This window comes from Xyrauchen texanus, chromosome 18, assembly GCF_025860055.1.
Source record: "Xyrauchen texanus isolate HMW12.3.18 chromosome 18, RBS_HiC_50CHRs, whole genome shotgun sequence".
Lineage (NCBI taxonomy): Eukaryota > Metazoa > Chordata > Actinopteri > Cypriniformes > Catostomidae > Xyrauchen > Xyrauchen texanus.
The window spans coordinates 17,906,697-17,927,358 of NC_068293.1; the positions used below are offsets into that span (position 1 = coordinate 17,906,697).

Here is a 20,662-nt window from a genome sequence, read left to right on the forward strand (position 1 = left end):
AAGTTTCAAGACAGATGTTGTTATTTATTTACGATTTTTATAAACCTAGTTTTCATAGAAAGGTGTGTTTGCACTGAAAGTATAACAATGACTTAAAGGTGCTCTCAGTCATTTTTACTTATTAAAATGTTTTTGCTCGTAAATAAATTAATTTAATTGTAAAACATATGGATAAAATCATGACCACTCACATAAGATGAAGACTCTAGTAATATCAGAAGCCTTATAAAATGCTGTTATTCTACATGGAGAGGGTCACCTCGGGGCTGCCATGTTTGAATCATATGACCAGCCAAATACTACATCTCTACTAAATCTCAGTAACTGGCCTGTTATTGGACACTTTGACTCATGGATTGAATCATGGTTGGCTGTACAAAATGAATTTCTAAAATGGCATATGTTACTGAAAACGTCTCGGGTTATGACTATAACCCTTGTTCCCTGAGAAGGGAACGAGACACTGCGTCGTTGAAAACGACTCTTTGGGGAACGCTCCTTAGCGTGCGCCTCTGAATTATGAATGAAACTATTCCAATCTTGATTGGTGTTGCGTCATGACGTAACATGTGACGGCATAACCGGATGCATAAAAGTGACGCCGGTACACATACACATTAGCCTAGCTGATGAAGCAAGCCGCTCTCAGGCCTTGAGGGGCGTGGCAGGACGACGCAGTGTCTCGCTCCCTCTCAGGGAACAAGGGTTATAGTCATAACCCGAGACGCTCCTTCCGAGGGAACTCGTACTGCGCCGCTGAAAACCACTCTTTGGGGAACGAATGCCTACTAGGCCACGCACCAAAAAAAGGCCTGCCCTAGGGTGAAACTGAACTCAGGCACTCAGCTAGGACGAGAGCACACGTGCGCCAGGCGTACTAGGGAGGTGCAGACTGTAAAACCTGATGAAAGTGTGCGGGTAGCCCAACCGGCTGCCTCAAAGATCTCCTGGAGGGGTACTCCCGATAAGAGAGCCCTAGAGGACGCCATGCCTCTAGTTGAATGAGCCCTCACGGCCAAAGGTGAAGGCAAATTGCGCACCTTGTAGGCCGAGATAATAGCCTGAACAATCCAATTACTAATGGTTTGTTTCGAGGCAGGGAGCCCCTTCTTAGGTGACCCAAAACACACTAACAGTTGGTCCGACCTCCTCCAAGAAGAGGACCTCTCGAGGTAAACACTCAAAGCTCTGACAGGGCAGAGCAAATGGAGCCTCTCTTCTTCTGCCGACACATGAGGTGGAGGATAAAATGCCTGCAGGACCGTAGACCGTGCTAGACGGCACCTTAGGCACATAGCCAGGTCTCGGGTGTAAAATGGCTTTAACTCCGCCAGGGGCAAACTCCAAGCAAGCTGGCGTCACTGCCAGGGCTTGAAGATCACCCACCCTCTTTAGAGAGGTAATAGCTAAGAGAAAAGCCATCTTGAACGCCAGGTCCTTGGGCTAAGCCGACTGAAGAGGTTCAAGGGGGCCAGGGATAACCCTTCGAGAACCACCGCCAGGTCCCAGGCAGGAACCCTGGACCTGGTTGTCAGTCTCATCCTCCATGTACCACGGAGAAAACGAATGACCAGCTGGTGCCTCCCCAGAGGCCCATCTCTCAGTGGTGCATGGAACTCGAAATGGCAGCCACGCACACCTTAAGTGTGGAAGGGAGAGACCACGAGAGAAACGATCTTGAAGAAACTCCAGAACTGAAGCCACCGGGCAGTTAACTGGATCTAATTCATGTTCTCTACACCAAGTGGAGAACACATTCCACTTGAGGCCATATAATCTCCTAGTAGACGGAGCCCTAGAGCTAAGTATGGTTTCAACCACCCCGCTGATAGACCAGCATTTAGGTACTGAACCCCTCAGGGGCCAGACCCACAGTTTCCACAGCTCTGGACGAGGGTGGAAGACTGTGCCCCCGCCTGAGACAACAGATCCCTCCTCAGAGGAATCTGCCATGGCGGAGCTATCAGGAGTGAAATTATGTCTGAGAACCATACTGGCCGGCCACATGGGGGCAACCAGAAGTAGACTGATGCCCTCTTGGCGGACCCTTTCCAGGACTCCCGGAGCAGAGCGATCGGGGAAATGCGTACAGGCGAAGCCTCGCCAAGCCTGTACCATGGCGCCCAACCCCAGTGGGGCTGGATGTGAGAGGGAGAACCAAAGTGGACAGTGGGACGTCTCTCGAGACGCGAATAGATCCACTTCTGATGGTCCAAATTTGTCCCATATCAACTTCACCACCTCTGGATGAAGTCTCCATTCCCCGGCCTCAGCCCCTGCCTCGACAGGATGTCTGCTCCCTGATTCTGAACCCCGGAATATACATGCTCTGATAGACAGTATTTTCCCTTGGGACCAAAGAATTATCTGATGCGCCAGTCTGCACAGAGGGCGCGATCTGAGTCCTCCTTGTCGGTTCAGATAAGCTACCACTGATGTATTGTCCGAACGCATCTAGGACATGGTAACCTTTGATGTCTGGAAGGAAGCTCCTCAGAGCCCTGAACACAGCCAACATCTCTAGACAGTTTATGTGCCAAGAATGATGATGGTCCTGCCACAGACCCCTGGCAAAGCGGCCGTCCATGACCGCGCTCCAGCCAGTGAGGGAGGCGCCTGTCGAAACGGTTTTCCGGCACATGACGCTCCCAACACTGGCCCTAGGGACAGGAACCAAGGTTTCTTCCATATTAGCAGAGAACGAAGGCATCTGCGCGCTACTCTGATTATATGAAATGGATTCCCCTTGGGGAAAACACCTTGGCTTTCAGCCACCACTGGAGGGGCCTCATGTGTAGAAGGCCCAAAGGTATCAAGTTGGATGCCGCTGCCATGAGGCCCAGCAGTCTTTGAAACTGCTTTACAGTGATGGCTTGGCCTAGTTTTAACCCGGACACCATCGCCAGAACGGACTCGATACGTGCAGGAGACATGCGTGCCTGCATCGTAATCGAAGTCCCACACAACACCCAGAAACGTTGTGCACTGGGATGGTTGTAACACACTCTTTGTGTTGAGTCTCAACCCCAAACTTCGAATATGGCCAAGGATCTACATCTCGATGTCGAATCGCCATTTCTCGAGACTGGGCCAGAATGAGCCAGTCATCGATAAAATTCAGTATGCGGATGCCCTGAAGTCTCAGAGGAGCAGGAGCTGCATCCATACATTTGGTGAATGTGCGGGAGAGAGTGCTAGGCTGAACGGAAGAACCCGATATTGGTAAGCTTCACCAAAGCTGAACCTCAGGAACCTCCTGTGACATGGAAGGATGGGTACATGAAAATAGGCGCCTTTTAGATCTATCGTGACAAACCAGTCCTCGGATCTGATCTGACTCACGATGACAGGAATGGTAAGCATTTTGAACCTGAACCTCCTCAAAGGCCGGTTCAAAACTCTGAGATCTAAAATCGGCCTCAACCCCCATCCTTTTTTTTTTTTTTTTGGAACTATAAAGTACCGGCTGTAAAGACCGGACTCCCTGTCTGAATGAGGAACACATTCTATGGCCTCCTTCAGCAGCAGAGATTGCACTTCTTGTTCCATCACCTGAGCCTGCTCCGAACCACTGTAGTCTGCACCACCCCAGAGAATTTGGGGGCGGTGCCCGAACTGCAGTTTGTACCCTGATTTTATTATATGCAGGACCCATGCAGATATGTTGGGAAGATTATTCCATGCCTCTACAAAATCTATTACGGGAACCAGCCTCTCGAGGCTGGTCTCGGTGTTTTTCGAGCACTGTTCTCGACTTCCTGAAGCGAGATACCGGCAGGATTTAGTCGATACAGTCCTTGTGACCACAATTGATGTGTGTTTTTTATTTTTTGACGCTGAACAGCACGGTGTGCGTCGCTGGAAATTGATGTGGCCCGAGCGCCAGAGACGGCGGAACCGACACCGATTTCCTGAGGACTCCGCTGCAGAGCAACCTCGGTTGCTCTGCAGCGGAGGGGGTGACAGCCCTCCGAGGTTCTACCACCTCGGTAGGACCTCTTTCCGAGCTTCCACTAAGGGAACCAGCCTCTTGAGGCTGGTCTCGGGTGTTTTTCAAGCACTGTTCTCGACTTCCTGAAGCGAAAGACCGGCAGGATTTAGTCGATACGGTTTCTGTGACCACCACTGATGCTTGTTTTTTAAAATTTTTTGACACGAACGGCACGGTGTGCGTTCAATTGATGTGGCCCGAAGCGTCAGAGACGGCGGGAACCGACACCGATTTCCTGAGGACTCCGCTGCGAGAGCAACCTCGGTTGCTCTGCAGCGGGGGGGGACAGCCCTCCGTGTCATTTTTTGACACGAACGGCACGGTGTGCGTTCGCTGGAAATTGATGTGGCCCGAAGCGTCAGAGACGGCGGGAACTGACACCGATTTCCCGAGGACTCCGCTGCGAGAGCAACCTCGGTTGCTCTGCAGCGGGGACAGCCCTCCGAGGTTCTACCACCTCGGTAGGACCTCTTTCCTGAAGCTTCAACTAAGGGAACCAGCCTCTCGAGGCTGGTCTCGGTGTTTTTCGAGCACTGTTCCCGACTTCCTGAAGCGGAAACCGGCAGGATTTAGTCGATACGGTTCTTGTGACCACAATTGATGCTTGTTGTTTTTATTTTATTTTTTATTATTTATTTATTTTATTTTTTGACACTAACGTTCACAGCGTCGCTGGAAATTGATGTGGCCCGGCGCCAGAGATGGCGGAAACCAACACCGATTGTGTGCGGCCATGTAAGCCCTACTTATTAAAGCAGATGTATCTCTGCAGGGCTTACTAGGCAGCCCGGGTTTTAGCCCATATACCGTGCCCCCAAAACATCATCTGTAATCAAACACTGGGGCTGGAGATACGGGACGAATGCGGTTTACCCCACGATCTCGTTTTAGATATCTTTGTGGAGATCAGGGAAAAACGGCAAACCCCGGCGCTGAGTTTGTGATCTGTGCCGCAGGAAACGCACAGTAGGCTCGGGATCCTCAAACGAAGAATGAGAACGTGCCGCAGCAGTCTCATTCTCATCTGCAAAATCCCGCTGCGAACCCCGCGATTTCAATCGCCGCGCTGCCTCAACAGACGCGGGACCAAAACCGTGGGGAACGCGAGCCTGACCGTGCTCATCGAAGCACGCCAACCGAGGCGCAGCACTCTCATGGGTAGTGCTTCACAACTTTCACAGGCAGATCCCTCGAGAGCTGCCTCAGTGCGTGCTGTGCTCCCAAACAGTTCACACATAAAGCGTGCGTGTCCCTACCCGTAATGAAACGAGGGCAGGAGTGCACGCACTTCTTGAACTGTTCGGTGGCCATAATATTTTTAAATCAGACAAACAACACCAAATAAGACAAACAATTTCAACATAGAGCTTTGCTGAAGAGCTAAAGCTAATGTGTATGTGTACCGGCGTCACTTTTATGCATCCGGTTATGCCGTCACGTTACGTCATGACGCAACACCAATCAAGATTGGAATAGTTTCATTCATAATTCAGAGGCGCACGCTAAGGAGCGTTCCCCAAAGAGTCGTTTTCAGCGACGCAGTGCGAGTTCCCTCGGAAGGGAACAATTGATTTTGAATGATGCTGCATCCACAGCCCTAGGTGACAGTGCAAGTACAAGATGACATCAATAAAAAAGTTACTGAGTGCACCTTAAATGTAAATACATTTCAGCACTATTTCAGATAATTTAGCATAAAGTTTCTTAATAGATTATTTATTTTCATAGGTTAGGTGTGCTTATGCTGAAAAGAATGACAATATCATAAATGAAATACTCATGGTGCAACGCTATTGCAGCGCATTTAGTGTAAACGTTCAGAAACATAGAAATAAAGTTTTTAGAAACATAATTTGCATTGTATGTGTGCTACAGCTGAAAAAAATGACCATGGGTTCGTTTCAATTCTCAGTACTATTTCAGCACATTTAGTACCTGGATAAATTGGGTTATGGGTGATTAATGAATAGACCTTATTCACACTAGTGCCATCTTTTAATGGGTATGACAACGAGGCTGTGAGGGATAGATACAGTATATAGTCTCTTCAATTGACTGTACTGTACTGCAGTTTAAAGTGTTTTTGGATCATACCGCTGACAAAATATTGAACAAATATATTTTCAAGAACACTCAGCATACAAAGAACTCCAGACAACATGAGTTGTGGAAAATCAGATCTGATCTAGGAGCTTTTTACAGCTTTATACCATGTGTGCCATTGAAGAGACTGTAAGTCTAACCCTCACAGCCTAATTGTCATTCCTATTAAAAATCAAAGATGGCACTACTGTGAATAAAGTCTATAGGATACAGGATTTGATGCTAAAATACATAGCACAAAAATGGTATACTTGTTTAGTGAATTTGCTGTGTTTTGTGTTTGCACTTATTTATGTTGTTTTGATTTTATTTTTTAGACTTTATTGAAGGCTATTTTTCATTCTTACTTTTTCTTTTCCACCACTGAGCATCCTTCATTCACAAAGCTTTAAACATCACAATACTGACACATCTCACACCTTAAACTGGAATGAAAACTTGCCAGAGTTTGATCAACGGATCATATGTGGATGTGGATATGTTAGCATAATATTTGCTCTGAGAAAGATTATCCATCTCTTGCTGAACAGTGACAGGCCCTACTGCAGAGAATGTTATCACATATAATGATGCAAATAGTAATCTATTCCTAGTCCTCAAAGCTGGAGTAATTACCTACTGCTATGCCTAACTCAAGATTTATGGGCTTCGCCAAGGCATTGTGAAGTAAGACTGGATTTTCTAAATGTTGAGCTCGGTTTCAAATACAAGAAAATCTGATTTTGACTCTTAATCTCTCTGGATCTGACAGAACAGATCTGATTTTCCCCCGCCTGGTATGATTGTTTTCAAATAAGGAATTTACGTACAATGTGAGTGTCAGGAATTCAAACCATACACGTTGTAGTTAGTGAAACCAGGTGCGAGAGCGTTTACTGAGATTCGCAGGATTTACAGGGTAATCACAGAGAGATCAAGACACTGATGACATCACACAGTCTAGTAAAGCTTCACAGACTGATGAAGGAATCACAAGGTTAACTGTCCACAGAACTGAAGAAGAGGTATCAGGCGAAGATGCAGGGTTAACAATAAACAGATGATGATGATGATGATGATGAATATCTACGGATTAAATATAGACAAGGTAAATAAACACTGCGTGAGAACAGCACGGTCAAACTGGTGTCCTTTGTAAGACTTGACAAAGAAGTGAGGTGAAGGTGACTAATTTATGCGGTCCATGATGAGTGAGCAGATTGAGTGCAGATGTGGCGAATTAGAAATTGGGTGAAGAGGAGCTGAACACTGAGGGAGGTGGAGAGTCCGATGGAGGCATGACAGTGAAGAACTTTCTGTAGCTGTTAGTGTTGAGTTCAAAATATTTCATAAATGAAACACAAAGAGCAGTATTTGTATTCTATAAATGATTTAAAAGTGATTCAATTTGAGCCTGATTGTTGCCTTAGAGTTGCCTCTAGGAACCAGACCTGTAGACTGATGCAAATAACCCACATAGTAACAAACTCTAAGTCTCTTTCAAATCAGCAGTGTGACAATTTCATCTCACTGCTTCAGATGTTTTCTCTGTTCCAGCGAGTGGGCTTTCAACCTTTTTTTTCGGACACAAAAGCCTTATGTGATAGCCTTTGTGTTCAACATTTTCATGTGGTTCTCATTCTGTTGACAATATTGCTCAAACTATAAAGAGATTGCTGAACTTAACGGAAAGAAAATAATCTTATCAGAAATGAGGCTGTGACATCTCTACCATTGCTCTAAAATCTGTTTATTGACTAGCAAGTTAAACACACAACACGCATCATTCATGTATCTATGTCCATTTAAATCAACATAAAAGTGTAATGGATGGGATTATCATTCATTTGGACCATTAGCAAGGCCTTACAGAATATGAGATATCTGCTATGAATTATTCATTACATGATCATAAAATCATGTTAGGGTGTAGCTATGGTTAGAGTCTGTGGGGGTACAGGCTTTAATAAATTTGTGTCTTTGTCATGTTGTTGTTTGCAGAATTTGAGTGTGTCGGCATCTGTGTAAAGATATTGCAAATGTTGAAGTCTGGAAGACATGTTATTGCCTTCTTATTTGCTTGTATGGATTTATACATATTGTAATACATGGTCTAGAAGTCTTCAACATACTTAATCCTAGGCAGAGCTGAATGAGTATTTCACTCTTACAGGTGAAGTAATATGCTCAGAGTTCACAGAACATTGTGACTCTTCACATTATGGAGGGCTGATGTGTGTTTTGGGCTTGACCTTCATCACTGTTTGAGAAATGGGGTACCCAAGGCTGTGGGTAATGGGGTGATCCATTTTTCAGCAGTGACTGCCTAAAGAGCGAGAGAATGAGAGTGATTTGACTATATGCTGAGAACTGCAGGGTTTCTGCCTGTGATTTTCATCCCAAAATCTTAGAAATATGGTGATCAATTTGAATTTATTTCAAATTGATGCTTAACATTGAACTGTTAAAATGGCCTTTAACAAGAGGTGAATAATGGGAGGTATTTAAGCAATACCATACATGCAACTGTGTTGTTTTACGGAATATCGGTCACAGCAATCACAGCCGTGCAGACATTGTTAGGGTGTTGCTTTCGTACAATAGTTCTATTTAAGGTTTTCTCTATGACAATTTCCCCCTAATGTATCATACCTTCCAATTTTGGAGATATAAATAATAGGTTTTATTTACAAAAGTGATGAGTAAAGAGAAATGTGCAAAACCAAGTGTGTTCATATTGTTGTATTTCAAATGTATTTGAACGGTTTTGAAGGAATGTTTTTGAGGTTGATGGAACTTGAATTTCTTTAGTGTTGAAATACTTTTCTAACCCAGCTTAAAGGAATAGATCAAAATGAAAAATTCAGTTCTCATTTACTCAACCCTCATGTTGTTCAAAACCTCTATGACTTTCATTCTTCAGTGGAACAATTAATTGATAATCTACTTATTCAATTTCAAGAGTGTAGTCCATCATTAGATCAAGGTGATGTAGGCAGAGATCAGTTAGGTGCATCACAGTTCAAATTGGCCAGTAATTTCAATTAGGTCTATCCTAAGTCCAATGTTCAGGCAATGGCATATGAAGTATCCCATGTTATATGGTTGGAGTTGGCATCAGTTTATCCTCTGAAGTCCATCGTAATAGACTGAATGTTTAGTTTATGTGATGGTTTTAATATTTTCAAGACAGTAGAGTCATGCCCTTTTGCTAATTATTAAACGTAACATCATGAGTGGTGGTGGTGTAGTGGTCTAAACCACATAACTGGTAAACTGGTAATCAGAAGGTCACTGGTTCGATTCCCACAGCCACCAGCATTGTGTCCTTGAGCAAGGCACTTGACTCCAGGTTGCTCTGGGGGGGATTGTCCCTGTAATAAGCGCTCTGTAAGTCGCTTTGGATAAAAGCGTCTGCCAAATGCATAAATGTAAAATGTAAATGTAAATGTAAATGTTGACTGGGAAGTGGGAAGGGAACAGTGTTCTGCTATTTCAGCCAATGATAATTATACAATGACATTTACTTTCAAACCACACAATGACAAGTATGACCAATTTTGTGTTAACTGCATGAACACAACAGTATAGGTACACAAGAGTCGCTGACAGAGAACGCTTGCAGGTCCCCAACCCTCTTGATGGAAGCGAGCATGATCAGGAGGGCCGTCTTCAAGGAGAGAGCTTTGAGCTCGACTGATTCTAGTGGCTCAAAGGGGGGTCTCTGAAGGCCTGAAAGAACCATGGTGAGATCCCATGAGGGGAACAGGCATGGCCTGGGAGGGTTCAGCCTCCTCCGGGTGCCTCTAAGGAACCTGATAATCAGATTGTGCTTCCCTAGGGACTTACCGTCCACTGCGTTGTGGTGAGCCGATATGACGGCTAAATTAACCTTAAGGGTGGCGGGGGACAGTCTCCCTTCCAGCCTCTGTTGCAGAAACGAGAGCACTGACCCGACTGCGCATCTCTGCGGGTCTTCAGATCGGAAAGAACACCAATTTGCGAACAAGTGCCACTTTAGGCCATAAAGTTGCCTGGTAGAGGGAGCTCTGGCTTAATTGATCGTGTCTACGACAGCAGGTGGTAGGCCACTTAGATCTTCCACATCCCATCCAGTGTCCAGACGTGGAGGTTCCATATGCCTCAGGAGCCTCTGGAATTGTTTTAGAGGAACCGCTGTGCCTGGCTTGAATAAGGTGTGGCATTTCACCACTGACTGCGCACACTCGTTGGTGAGGCATGCTGTCATTGAAACTAACTCCATGCAGAGAAAAGAGATGCTCTGAACTGGGGTGAGCTTGCTCTTTTCCCAGTTGACCTGAAGCCCTAGACGGCTGAGATGCCTGAGCACCTAGTCCCTGTGGGTGCACATTGAGTCTCAAGAGTGGGCTTAGATGAGCCAATCATCGAAGTAATGAGTATGTGGATGCCCACTTCCCTTAGCGGGGCTGCCTCTGCGATGTTCGTGAAGACGCGAGGAGACAAGGACATGCAGAAGGGGAGGACCTTGTACTGATATGCCTTGCCATTGAACGTGAACCGTAGGAAGGGTCGGTGTCTAGGCAAGATAGAGATGTGGAAGTATGCATCCATCAGGTCTACCGCTGCGAACTAATCTTGATGCCGGAAGCAAGTTAGAATGTGTCTTTGCGTGAGAATTTTGATCGGGAGTTTGTGCAAGGCCCTGTTGAGGGGGACGAAGTGGTCAGCTTACCAGCTCCGGAGCAAACTTCTCGTTCCCTGGGTTGTACGATTCAGGAAAACTTAGGAGCCTTCCGGGTCCTCAAAGATGTTTGGGAGACGGGGGGCATGTGCTTCCCCAGGGGGCTCGACGCTGGGGCTGAGAGCTGGACCCAGGCAGAGGCGGAGCTGCCTGACGTTTGGAAGCCGCAGGAGGATGCCCTCGGCGAGCAGATGGAACACGGCCCATGCTGGAGCGGTGGCGGGGCATGATTTGGGAAATGGCCTCAGTCTGTTTCTTCACCGCTGAGAACTGCTGGGCGAAGTCGTCAACAGTATCACCAAATAGACCGAACTGGGAGATGGGTCATTGAGAAAGCGAGCTTTGTGTACCTCCCGCATCTCAACTAGATTCAGCCAAAGATGACATTCCTGGACCACGAGGGTGGCCATCGCTTGCCCGAGTGTCCGCGCTGTGACCTTCGTGGCCCGAAGGGCGAGGTCAGTCACCAAGTGCAGTTCCTGCAAAACGTCGGGGTCAGGACTACCCAAGTGCAGATCTTTGAGTGTCTTGGCCTGGTGAACTTGCAGGATGGCCATGGCATGCAGGGTAGAGGTGGCCTGTCCAGTGGTGCTGTAGGCTTTGGCGGTCAGTGACGACATCATCATACAGGCCTTGGAGGGGAGTACTGGGCATTCCCGCCAGGCTTGAACGGCGTCTGAACCCAAGAAACCAATCGTCTAGCCGTGAGGGCTGTAGGGAGGACAGAGAGTTCCATTCCAACCCCACGCTGACGGCAGCCCAGGCAAGCATGTCGGCCATCTGGGCGTCAGCCTCAGACTGGGCGTGCCGACCCAAAGGCGGCAGCCCAGTTGAGTCTTCTGCATCAGACGCCCAAATGCTCTCCTATGCAGCAGCGAACTCATCATCCAGCTCGGGGGACTCGAGGGAGTAAACAGACTGGCTGTGAGGCGAGCCATTCGCAGTCATTTCGAGCTCAGACAGAAGTCAACGAGCATGCCGGGGGGGTGGTTCGTGGGGATCTATCTTGAAAAACCGAGCCAGCTGCATCCCCAAATCGCCTCCATCACCACCTGGGTCGTCCTCATTCCCGTGATGCGGGGGGCGGCTGGAGTGGCATTCTTCTTTAAGAAGGAATGCCACGAGAGGCATGATTCCCTCCCTTTTTACCCTTATGTCTGGGGAGGGACATGCAAATTCTGTCTGCCAAATTCTCATTGGCCTTTTCTCATGTTCAGAGGTAACCGAAGCTTTCAAGACAGTCCCCTAGTGTTGCATCACTTGACACATCGTCGAAGTGAGCAACAGAATGGGAATAATGTTTTCTTGAAACCACAGCACTAAAAAAATTACTTTTTAATTTCAGGGGTCAGAGAGAGTGTGGAAAATGGTAATGAAAAAAATGAAAAAAGTAGACCTAAAAAAAGTTATACAAAATGTAAGATATGATACCTAAAATCCAACTCTGTCCCCAAATATCACAGTATCTCTTGTTCTTTAAAGTAATTTTTGTTTGTTCTATTAAGGAGTCTTATCTTCAGAACCAGAGAATTCCAGTTGGGTTGCATTTCTACATCAATGGAAATAAGTATTTAAACGCATGCAATGTACTGTTTATTAGCACAGCTTTTTCAGACTGTGGCAGAATGACCCACCCCTCCCTCTCATCATTGTTGCCCCTCCTCTGAAGGCCATCCTTCAGCCAGGCTCACACCTGGAGGGGGCAGGAGGGAGGAGAGGTGCTTATTAGTAAGCCTTGTTTGGCAGCAGATGATGATGATCACCTGATCTGAATGGATCATCTGGGAGCTGGCTTCTATCTCCTTGTGTGCACATGCTAACGTCCTCACACATCCAGGAGCAGAGCAGGAAGGGTACCCGCTCTCCCAGGAACCCCGGTGCAATTTATATGTGTTGGCTGGTATGACAGCATGCGTCGTGGCTAATGGGCTAAGATGCCTGGCCATTCTTCCCCTTACACACCACGGCCCCTGGGAAGAAAGGTCGCAACAGAGGCCACCACCCCTCGCACCCTGGACCCTAGGAGGGGAGCGCAGGCGACTGTTGGACCCGGACCATGGGCACACCCCAATCTTCTCAAAAAACTCAACATTGACTAAATTAAAATGTTAAAAGTTTTTAGGATCTTATAATATTTATTTATATTGATGTAATGTCATACTTTTCAACTAAACCTTTTAAAAAAATTAAAATACATAATTTACAATCATATTTTATGACTTTATAGATATTACAGTTTTCATTTTCTATTAATGCATGATTTTCTGTAAAGCTGCAGAAAACGATTTGTGTTGTGAAAAGCACAATACAAATAAAAATGACTTGAATTGAAGGAAGTAACATTTCTGGGTGGACTGTTAGGAGGGTGCATCTCCTGCTCTGGACTCAGAGGAAACATATAGGAGCATGAGAGGAAATGCCACAGAGACAACACTTTGGGAGAGAGGGGAGGGATGGCAGAATGACCCAATCCCCACTCTCATCATCGTTGCACCACCTCTAATTGCCATCCTTCATCCAGGAGGGAGGAGAGACACAATTTAATAAGTCTTGTATCGAAGCGGATGAAGAGGGGCACCTGATGTGAATAAAGCCTCATCACCGCTGCCTTTAAAACACAAATTGCCTCTCCTCAGGGAGCTGGCTTCTATCTCCGTGTTGCAAACACTGGCATCCTAGCAGGTCAAGGAGAGTGTGGAGTGTACTGGCAGAATTAGATGCACTTGAGGACCCACTCCCCTGCATCACTGGCATGAGTTCCCCTTCTGTGACACATGGGGTCTCTTCTGAGACTGAATTTGCATGCCCCGCCCTGGATGTATGGGTATAGAGGGAGCAGGCGAGCGAATGGCCCCCACCCGGTACGTCCAAATGATTGTCCCGTTAGTGCCTCACGTATGGCTTGCACTTTCCAGTCCATCGCGATGGCTGGCCAGGACCATCCGACTCGGCTACGCAATTAAATTCGATGCCTCGTTGCAGCGGTATTCGCTCCACGCCAATACGCGGCAAAACGCCAGCACCTTATGTGCAGAGATTTCCACTCTGCTACTAAGGGACGAAATAGAGCCTGTCCCTCAAGCCGAGATAAAGAATTGTTTCTACAGCCCTTATTTCATTGTACCCAAAAAGGCAGTGGGTTGCGGCCAATCTTGGACTTGCGAGTGCTCAACCGGACTTCACACAGACTCCCGTTCTGAATGTTCACGCAGAGGCGAATTCTAACCTGCATTAGTCATCAAGATTGGTTTGCGGCAGTAAACCTAAAGGACGCGTACTTCCATGTCTCCATTCTGCCTCGACACCGACCATTCTTACGGTTCGCATTTGAAGGTCAGGCGTATCAGTAAAAGGTCCTCCCCTTCGGCCTGTCCCTGTCCCCTCGCATCTTCACCAAGGTCGCAGAGGCAGCCCTTGCCCCGTTACGGGCATCCGCATACTCCACTACCTCGACGACTGTTAGAGTCGGTCTCTTCCCGTGTTTTGACAGGTTCGAGCTGGTAGAACTCGGTAATACGGAACAACCGACCGGGTGTTCCGCTTGGAACCTTGCGCCCTTCACCAAGCTGATACAGTGTCCCTTCTTTCCCAGGTGAGCCAGCAAGCTCTCGCTTCCTGGATGCTCTTCCACCCTAGCCCCAGATTCAGCGGAGGAATTCGCCGCCAGACCCACCACGAGTCGAGTGCTCCGTGTTGGGCTTGGGCTCCACAGGCATAGTTCCCGTTTCAGGCAACTCCCTGTGACGTATTTTCCATGGTACGGTCCCCCCACTGGCAGGACCCGCGTCTCTCTGGGGCAGTCCTTGCTGCCCCCTGGTCGCCATGTCTGTAGCAACAACTCCCTTGTCAGGCAGGATCTACCACCACACCATGTCCATGGGTGGCTTGACAACCCCCGTGTGTATTAACCACAAGTTACCTCCCCCAGTTTGGGTAGGTCATGGACTCCGCAGGGCCATTTCCCCCTGAAAGAATAGGAACGGGAAAGGACGCCTTCCCCGACGCATCTATAGCATTAAGATTTTTAACTCTATGACGAGAAACATAGAGCGAGAAAAGCCGCGGCTGGCCGGCTGGCTCCCATGCAAGTCATGTCGCCTGTTTCCGTATGGGTACAGGGAACCTAAGAGCGGTATATGACACCTTTAATTGGGGGCGTTGGGGAGGGTTATGTGCATCCGACCCAGCTGCTTCTAGCATGCAACAGCCTGCTTGCACCTGGCTCAGCAGCCACGAAACACGGGGTAGTACATGGCGTTATTAAGTGGAACCCCTTGTGTCACTACAATCGACTCAACGTCGAGTGAGTGACAGAAGGGGAATGTCATGGTTACTGTTGTAACCTCCGTTCCCCGATGGAAGGAACGAGACATTGTGTTCCCCTTGTCACATCACTATTCCTACCACTGTAATGCGCCATAACCATATTCTCAGCTCCTCAGTGAAAACCTGTCTGGCATTCGCTCGCCCGCTCCCTTTATACCCGTATGTCCGGGGCGGGGCATGCATATTCTGTCGGCCAACATGACATTGGCCTTTTCTGAAGTTCAAGTTCAGAGGTATGCAAGGCTCTCAGAAGAGACCGCTTGTGTCACTACAATCGACACAACGTCTCGTTCCTTCCATCGGTGAACGGAGGTTACAACAGTAACCATGATGTTAGATATGTTGCCAGGGATGACAGCACGTGTTGTGGCCGATGGGCTAGGTTGCTGGGCTACCCTTCCCTTCACACACCGCAGCCCCTGGGTAGACGGCCCCTGACCTTATGGATGTCAATAGAAGAAAATTATTGCTATTAATTTAATGGCTTAAAATTAAACAGTAATAATGTAAAATAATTATTTATTCAAATAATGTTACTTTTTCTTTGAAATTTTCCATGGACCCCCAAGCACCCTTTTGCAGACCCCAGGGGATCCCTGGATCCCGGTTTGAAAATAAAGTTATAACTGATTTTCTTAAGGTCTGAATTTGCATTCTTAGGAAATGACTCATCTCATTCCCACAAGCTTATCTTAAACACGGGGGCTCAAATTTGTTCTGGATTTTTCATGATTTTTTGAAAGAAATGTACATGTTCATCCAATAGTCATAACTAAGCAGGCGTATTAGAGCTGTGACATTTACTGGTTTGTATACAAGTTTAAACTTTTTTTATAACTATTTTTAGATGTTATAAACCTGTTGGTGGCTATGAAGAAAAACTATGTTGCACATTCATGGGAAAATTTGCATTTAATTGTTTGATCGTGATTTTTTCATTTTCTTGCTCAAGACGTCAAAGGAAATCTCATTGAAAATTAACAAAAACAAAAGATTTGGGGGGGTGGGGGTGTTTTAGTTGTCTGATAGGTGCAAGGAAAAGCAAAATGATTCCTCTGTTTTATTTAGTTTGGAAAGATGTAACAGATTTGACATTTTGAATATTTCCCTTTACCATATACCAAGTACAGCACAGAATGGCATTCTGTTATTTTGATTTGAGAAATGAACTGGCATTTGAACAGGCAGAATAATGCTACAGGTCTCTCTCCGTGGCCAAGTTTACTCCACCCCTCCTCTCTGAGTTAGTGTAAATCATTGTAAGTGACACACACCAATTACCACCATTGTTTCTCTCAAGGGGATTTGTAGCATATTTATTCACATTATGTAACATTGTGCTGGCACTGGCAAAAACAAAGACGTGAAGATGAAGAACCCAAGTGCAGTTTATTTACATACATGAAATCAAAAACCCTAACTATAGACATGAACTAAACTAAACATGAACAATTAACATGAACTTAAACTTGACTTAGCAAACAAGGTTACATTTACGTCTACAATCACATTCAATACTTGACAAGAGACAATGGCTAACATGAGGGCTTAAATACACAGACATTGGGTAAAACAATAACAAGAAAACCAATAAACAGACAGAACTATAATCAAGAAAACAAGACTAATAACCTAAACCAATGACAAACTAGAACTGATAAGACAATAAACCAATGAAAACAATACACATGAACATGGAGGGGAAACATGAAATCACATGGCAAAGGAACCACATAACATGAAACAGTAACTAGAATTTTAAAATAAAAGACATGAAAACAAAACATGAACAAAAACACATCTAGACATTACACATTACTCTCAAAGCTAGACGTTGTTTTAAACATATATTAAACTGTCTGGTCTCTTTGGTCATCAAGCAAGCAAGCTTGCGTACTGTAGCTTCCTTAAATTTAAGCTGTTTTTAAGGAGGTGAAATGGTTTGACTTTGCCTTTTGGAGGTATTAAAGGGTTAGTCCTTTCAAAAAAGAAAATTATGTGATCATTTACTCACTATCATGTTGTTCCAAGCCACTATGAATTTTATTTATTTTGTGGAACACAAAATGATATACTTAGTCACCATTCATTCATCAAATATTAAGGTGAGTAAATTAATTTTCATCTTCAGTTGAACTATACCTTTAATAGTAGCATTCAACACTGTGTGCATCCAGATATAATGTGAGATATTGAGGTTGAAAGCAAAAGAGCAGAGGCAATGATTCCCTGCAATGAGAAATCAATGAGGGTTTTATTAAGGAGGGAGTGTTCATCGCAGGCCTTTCGTCATGTATCATTCAGCATTCAATGGGAGCTGTCGATCATAAAGATAAGAAAATGAGGATGAAAGAAAAGAGGTGGAGGTGGAGATGTTGCTGTATTGAAACCACACTCATGGAAACCTCACATTAACATTAACAAGCATCATGAGGATAGGAACTGGACAAAATCATTTATTTGGGTTCCATGGCTAAAGCTAAAGCTAAAAAAAATAAATAAAGAGAGATTACATTTCCTTTACAGTGCATACTCTAAATACAAACAGACTGGCATAGTATTTTTTCCATGGCAAAATGTCTCAAGCAAAGAAGGCGTGGATGTATAAGAAGTGATTATGAAGCTTGCGTGTGTTATGTACAAAGGACTGCCCCTACACATAGGTCACTGCCAACCAAGCAACTTGATTTTGGTCAAGAGTACAGATTATTGTGTAAAATTTCACTAAACTTGTACCCAATGCAAAATTTGGATAGGGAATTTTCTTCAACACTGAAAGTCCACCAGGCGAAATTCATGATTGTGCGGATTCCCATTGAGATTACTGTATTTCACCAATTCAATTTCACTCCACAAGGGTGAATGTGACTAAGCCTTAAGAATGATTTGCACTCAATTCACTAAAGGAAGTGAAAGCACAAACACCCAAAAATTCGATGCAATTTGCAAGCCACAATTCTCCATCTTCCAGGCCAGTTCTGAGTGCTAGAATGTGGAGGATCCCGTGGACTATGCTGCAATCTTGCACACTTTAATGGGCATCACTCAGAAATATAGTCTAGGGCATACGCAGGCATATGCCATATGTCCACCTATATTTTAAAGGATTTTGCATATGCCCACCTAAAATTAGTTATGATACCTATGGCCGCCAGGATGTGGAGGCTTTTGTCCCATAACTTTTAATTATACTGAGGTAATGGTGCAGCACCATTGAGTGAATTGTGATTATTATTAGTATTATTATTTTTTAATATGTGTAGAGATTCTCTTCATGGAGCAGCGGGAGGCGGGACCACAACTGAAAGCACAGGCAAAATAAAACAGTTCAACTTAGCTGAGCTACCAATCAGAACGTTACTTGTAGATGTGATTAGATATTTTCTAACCAATCATATTTTCAGTTTCAGTAAGGGACGGGACATTTCTAGCATCTGCAGTGAGATGCGCCTGCAGCGCTGGAGTCACCATAATTATTTTGTGCTCTATATTTACCTTGCTGTTAAAAGTGAAAACTTATGCTATCAAACTTTGGGAAAATACTGAGTGTCACTGTACCTAGACGGGGTAACCCGAACTCATGTTCATCAGTCCTGTATTTCTGAGTCCGACCTGGAGATAATTAGCTGATGCACCTGAACGTTTTCCTCTTTTACAACCAAAGCTTGTAAGGAAATTATAGTTTGACAATCAGATATGTTTTTCACAAAGCAGAAGAAAAGAAACAAACTGTGGTATGTCTCTAGCTTTCGTTGTTAAATAGGAAGTTGGAGCTGGGTAAACATCCAACATCAGTCTTTTATTTTATACACTTTTCAGTTTAATGCACTGTTTTCTTTTCAGTAACACACACAAGACTCTGCTGTGTGCATCTCTCTCTCCCCTCCAGTGGTTTGGACTGCCCTTTTAACCCCCTCCAACTCTCACACAGCTGTTAGATGTGATTTCTCACAGGTGTCAATCCTTACTGCTCTTCCTCTCCCGGTCTCGCTCTCCACAGATGTTGCTCGGCCTCACCCACATCACCACACCATCAAAGGTGTCTTTCACTCTCCGGTAAAATTAAACATGACGATTAGAATTGTTATATGATAAACATCATCAAATCTTGCATCACTGTTCAGCACACTCCCGCTAGAAGGCTCATTCTATCGAGAAGACACGCAGCTTGAGTGAAGTTTTAGATGCCATTTATTTGATAAATGTAAAACAGAAAGTAATGTCTCTCTCTTTGGCGTAGGCCCCGTCCGGCGGTCCGAGGGAGTTGTACCCGGAAAATGCAGCCTTTTGCGATTTATAATTCATGCAAGGAAACATTGCGATTTCATTCTTAATTTAACAAATTGTGCAGCCTTAATGGATACCATACCAATTCATCAGAGGTCAAAGTCTGTAGATTTCAGGGCATTTTTGATGGTTTTCCACTCATCATGTAAAGTTCACAATGGCAGTTTTTCCTCATTAATGTAAACATGACAACCTTTTTACAAAGTTTGTGTTTGTCTCCAAAAAACCTGTCCATTTTTCCGATTATTCATACAGCTTTGTTTAATTCATTCAAATAAATGTGATACCTGTTGATGCTCATTGAACCCACCCATGGGTTTGACTTTACTTTGCTTAAATGAGTTCACATTTACTATATAGCGTGTGGTTCAAAATTGTTCATAATGTAAAATTTGTTAGATGTTAAAAAAGACATCCTTACCTTATCAGTGTCTACATTTAACCATTAGTGTTTTAAAATGCAAAAGCAAAATTAAGAAACAAATAATAATTCTGAAGCAACCACCTCATTTCGTGTTACTTCTATAACTCTGTAATTTTACATGTCAGCTTCAGTTCATGGTTCACTTTCAACCACGGCCCAACACCCTAGCAGATGAGCTAATCATGTTGGAATAAGTGTATATATGAAGGCGAGTCTGTAATAAAAGCATTGTTTTTCAAAATATGTGTTGAAGTGCACTGATATCAAAAATAGGGTTGGCAACCGAGAACCGGTTCTTGTTCAGAAACGGTTCCATTCTTTAAAAAAAATTTCATTAATGGTTCTCCAGCATGCAATTTTCTGTGGCTGGAACACTGCGCTCAAATATTCTGACAGTGATTCCAGAAGCGCATCTCTGTAGTTTAGATTTCTTTAAAATAGAGTAAGGATCTATTATTGGATTGCATTTATGTCTCTAAAAAGTCGGCAAACACCTTTTACAAGAACTGTATTTATTTCTGATTTGTTATATCTACTCTGTACAAATCTGAAATGTTCTCATTATTTGGTTACAGACAGCAGATGGTATTAAATGCAATAAGAATTGCAATAAGAATTGCATTTCTCATATGTAAATAATTATTTAAAAATAAATACTGGAATTGTTACTATAAACCGTTAAGGAACCGGATCGTTAAGATGAATCAGAATCGTAAATGTTTCTGCCACTCTTTGAATTACTAATCCCTTTTAAAAAATCATTTGAAGGGGGCATGTTGTGACGTAGCTCTACAGCGTGATTAGATTAGCAGTCACAGACTGTTTACAC

General features: G+C 44.7%; 1 protein-coding gene across 1 annotated transcript in view; it reads left to right on the forward strand.

The window, feature by feature from the left end:
* LOC127658855 (thrombospondin type-1 domain-containing protein 7B-like) overlaps positions 1–20,662 on the forward strand; it is a 367,438-nt gene that overhangs the window by 87,784 nt on the left and 258,992 nt on the right. The gene's annotated exons all lie outside the window — the stretch shown is intronic.